The sequence below is a fragment of the Penaeus chinensis genome, chromosome 43 (assembly GCF_019202785.1).
Source record: "Penaeus chinensis breed Huanghai No. 1 chromosome 43, ASM1920278v2, whole genome shotgun sequence".
Lineage (NCBI taxonomy): Eukaryota > Metazoa > Arthropoda > Malacostraca > Decapoda > Penaeidae > Penaeus > Penaeus chinensis.
Genome location: NC_061861.1, coordinates 10,090,675 through 10,095,674, shown reverse-complemented (window position 1 = coordinate 10,095,674; position 5,000 = coordinate 10,090,675). Strand labels below are relative to the sequence as shown.

Below are 5,000 nucleotides of genomic sequence, written 5' to 3'. Positions count from 1 at the left end.
AGGGTGCATATGTGTGTGTCAAAGGGTGTAAGTGTATATGGTTGTGTTTGGGGTGTGGTTATATGTATGTATGTTAAAGAGTGCATGTGGGTTTGTTAAAAATTTTAAATGTATGAATATGTGCTTGTGTGTGTGTGTGTGCTAAAGAGTGTGACGAAATGTGCGTGTGTGTGCTCCTGTGCGTTATACTTTCTCGTGACAAGAAATCATGAATACTGAATACGGTATGTTTGTACGTAGGCCTACATAACTCACTTTTGTTCACGTCAAACGAAATGTAAAATAAATGATCAAAAGAAAGTCAACGTTAGAGTATAGATGTAAACAAATGTATATTACCAGCCACTCTAAACAAACCAGCTTAATGTTTAACCAAACAGCCTGCTCTAAGACGAGGTGTCAAAGCCGAAATGAAGCCTAGGTCTACGCGCTGGAATTCCTCTCACTCCGAGCGCGATGTAGGCCAAAAGTGATAGGCCTACTTCATAATAAGAGCACGAGACCAATCCGCCGATGGAGCTCGTGCGGGAAAAAAACATCACCGGCAACTCAGACCGGGAAAGGATGAGATTTAAACTAGAAAAAAGGAAAAGTATAGCAAATACTAATCCACATGGTGTGCTGATACTGATTTCTCCGGCGTGAATATGATACTAACAAAAATTAGTCACATACAGCGCACGTTACTCCAGCGTTCCTGGGATACCAAGCAAGCAAGCAGGCACACGGCGACTAGCGGCACCTTTAGAGACAGTGCCAAGAGTCCATCTCCCGGTACCCCGCTCCCGGCCCTCGGTGCCACCGGTACTGGGTCCGCGATCTGGTGGCGGGCGCTCACCTCACCGAGGAATACACGAGCTGCTGATTTCAAGGACTTCCGTCTTGGTGTTCACATGACCAACCCAAATAGACAACTAGAAGCTGAGTAACTTTTCCAGCCAGTCTTGCGTCATAAATACCCTCTGGAGCATATCGAAAAAGTATGTTAGTAGATCTTTAATACTAATTTAAGTATAGAATTTCTGATATAGTAAGCGAGTGATCAATATGTATTAAAAAAACGTGATTGCAGTAACATAATATAAGCATAAAATTTTTACACAGTTCATCCATCTGATAAATTCAGCTCCAGCAATGAAATTGACTGCGACTGCGTTTCGTCACACCGTAGATCGTGCACTTACCTCCTATAGCCAAAAGCTACATTTGCGTCATTCAGTTCAGTAACAAGCCCCGTTAAACAGTTCAAAGGGCAAGAATTCCTAGGCGACTAATGAGAGAATTAGTTCAAGAAAAAAAACATATCAGGGAGCCAGGAACCGTAGGCGTGTTTGCACAAATGGTTTCATTCAAGCACTGCGCGCGATCACACACCCGGCCGACGAGAACAACTGCTGTTCTAGTTCGTGTGGCTGTTCATCATCATCATCATCACCATCGCCCCCCCTTTACCCAGTTCTCCCTCCAGGCCAAGCGCGCCATTCTCCCGTATATGGGCGTCGCGTCAGATGCCCTCGTCTTCAGTTGCCACACTCGCTACACACCGTTACGCCTGTTACACATGCCTGCGGAATGTCACGAGGCGTTACAGAGATTACAGACTCATTTGTGCAATGGCGGAGGCTTTATTTTTTGCTGATGCTAACGTCAAATGAATTATCGATATATCAATCTTTTGTTCATGGTTTTCTGCAAAAAAGACGATAAAGAAATGCAATGTAATGCAAACAGAGCCATGCAGATTGTCTTCGAGCAATAACTAATCATCATCATAATAATAATGCCACAAAATTCCAATCAGGTTCTTTCTTCAGAATGAGGAAGGTGCGCGGGGCCGACGAATGGCGCCGCCGAAGATTTATGCGATACCATTCGCAAATAACCTGGGGCGAAATGATTGAAGCGATTCCTTGACATGATTTGGCTTCTTAACTGCGGTCTTAACAGAATTAACCTCAAGAAGAAAAAACAAGGAAGAGGAGACGGAGCAGGGGGAGAATAAGTAAAAAGGAAGATACTTCCTTCTCTCCTTCCCACGCATATATCCCTTACCTCTTCCTTAATCGTTTCTAAATTACTTATTCATTTATTTTCTCCTTTTTATACGCTTACCCTTCGTTCCAAGAATCCGAAAATATTGCAGGTTTTGGTAGAGCACACACACATATACATGCACACACAAACACATCCACACAGATATATATATATATATATATATATATATATATATATATACTCATATGTATGTTTGTATGTATGTATGTATTTATGAATGTTTGTATGTATATATGTATATATACACATATATGCATATACACGCACATGCATATGTATGTATTTATATATATACATACATACATATACCTGCACACACACATACACACACACACCCACACACACACACACACACACACACACACACACACACACACACACACACACACACACACACATACACACACACACACATACACACACACACACACACATAGATAGATATAGATACACACACACACACATGTATATACCTACATACATACATACATACATATATATATATATATATATATATATATATATATATATAAACAGACGTGTATATCTGCCCTCCCTTTCATTCTATGTCTTTCTCACTTTCGCACTCTTCCCCCTCTCTTTCCCCTTACTTTCCTGCCGTCGCCTCCCTCCCCCCGCCCCTTCTCGCCCCCGCCCCTCCTCTGATCCGCCCGCATGCGCCTCCGCCGTTTCCCCGTCGGAGTGTCGGCGGCGCTCAGAGAGGGCGAGTGCCAATCAGGTTGTCGGGGCATAAACAGCGCAGGAGGGGAAGGTGGGGCAGCCCTTCCTCGCCCATCCTGTTAATCAGCTCTCTCTCTCTCTCTCTCTCTCTCTCTCTCTCTCTCTCTCTCTCTCTCTCTCTCTCTCTCTCTCTCTCTCTCTCTCTCTCTCTCTCTCCCGTGTTTCCGCAGGTAACACGGGGGAGGACGACGTGGAAGGAGGGTAGAAGAAAAGAGGACGGAAAGGGGGAGGGGGAGAAGGAGGGAAAAAGAGGGGAGAAAGAAGAAGTGGGAAGGGTGGGGGCGAGAGAGAGGGAGAGGCAGGAAAAGAGAGAGAAGGAGAGGAAGACGAGGGAATAAGAGCGAACCAACAAGGGAAGGCTGGAGGCGGAAGAGTGTGAAAGGAAGGTGAAAGGTAGAAGGAAGCAAGGAGGAGGAGAGGAGAAATGGAACAAGAGAACGGAGGGGGAGAGTAGGAACGATAGTATAAAGAAGTATAACGGAGTATAAAGAAGTGAAGAAGAAGTGAAATGAGGAGAATGGAAGGGAAGAATGAGGGGAAAAAAGAAAGACGGGAAGTAGGAAGAATGGGGTGCAGAGGCGAGGGAGACATAGGGGGGAAATGATAGAAGGAGATGGGGTACGAGGAAGTAAAGGAGAGTGAGGAAGAAAGAAGAGGCGAAAATGGAGAATGAAGAGGAGGAGAGACAGAACGAAAAGGAGGAGTAAGAGGATGGATGGCATGAGATGAGGATGGCGCTAGATTGAGGAAGCCGCGATGAGATCGGAATTAATAGTGAAACAAGGCGTTTCCAACAGCAGCCGGGACAGATGCCGAGACAGAGGAAGTGCAGACAGGAGTATGTGTCGTCGCAGCCTCCAGAGGGCTCCCCAACAGCGGCTTCCCCAACAGCGGCTTCCCCAACAGCGGCTTCCCCAACAGCGGCTTCCCCAACAACGGCGGGCAAGTTGGGATTTCATGGGGAGGAGGAAAAGCGATGGCGGTCGGAGAGGGAAGGCTATGGAGGGGGGGGGGGGGGGGGGGCTCTAGCTTTTGCATTCTCTCAGAAGCTTGGGGAACGATTGTATCTGGCCATGTATTTACTGAAAGAGACCCCAGGCCTTTCCAATGGTGTAAAACAAAGTTTGTCTGACATTTTAGTCATATAACCAGAACACACATAGACACACACACATATACATACATACATACATACATACATATATATATATATATATATATATATGTATGTATGTATGTATATATGTACATATATCAGTGTAAGAAAATGTAAACAAGTGAAGACGCTACAAAACGCACCTCACAAAAGGCCGAAAGGGAACCCGATACAACGAAACAAAAACGCCTGCAAAAGGCAGTTCATGTCGAGCGGAAGCAGCGCATTCGCACTGGATCGAAAGCGCCGATCGAAACCGTCCTTTTCTCCTCCCAGCAGCAGCGACCGTGGCAGCGACAACATGCGCCGTAACTCCATCAGTGTCAGTCTTCCACAATCATCGTTGCATTGATATCGTTCATTGCACAAATGCAATCTGATTACCAGCGCAAGACTTTTCCTGGTGTTCGTCTGCTTGGATTTGTTTCTGTATTTTGAGTCTCTCTCTTCTCTCTTCTCCCTCTCTCTTTTCTCTCTCTCTTCTCTCACTCTTCTCTCTCTCATTCTTTTCTCTCTCGCTCTCTTCCGTCTCTTTCTCTCTTCTCTCTTTTCTCTCTTCTCTTGCTCTCTCTCTTCTTTCTCTCTCATCTCTCTCTCTTTCCCTTCTCTTCTCTCTCTTTCTCTCTCTCTCTTTCTCTCTCTCTCTCTCTCTCTCTCTCTTCTCTCTCTCTCTCTCTCTCTCTCTCTCTCTCTCTCTCTCTCTCTCTCTCTCTTCTCTCTCTCTTTCACTCTTTCTCTCTCTCTCTCTCTCTCTCTCTCTCTCTCTCTCTCTCTCTCTCTCTCTCTCTCTCTCTCTCTCTCTCTCTCTCTCTCTCTCACTCACTCTTCTCACTCTTCTCTCTCTTCTCTCTCTCTCTCTCTCACTCACTCTTCTCACTCTCTCTATCTCTTTCTCTCTGTCTCTCTCTCTCTCTCTCTCTCTCACTCTTCTCTCTTTTCTCTCTTCTCTCCTCTCTCTCTCTCTCTCTCTCTCTCTCTCTCTCTCTCTCTCTCTCTCTCTCTCTCTCTCTCTCTCTCTCTCTCTCTCTCTCACTCTTCTCTCTCTTCT

At 45.4% G+C, this 5,000-nt stretch overlaps 1 protein-coding gene across 3 annotated transcripts in view; it reads right to left on the bottom strand.

The window, feature by feature from the left end:
• The window catches only part of LOC125048282 (flocculation protein FLO11-like), a 118,012-nt gene that overhangs the window by 27,423 nt on the left and 85,589 nt on the right, over window positions 1–5,000 (bottom strand). The window lies entirely within an intron of this gene.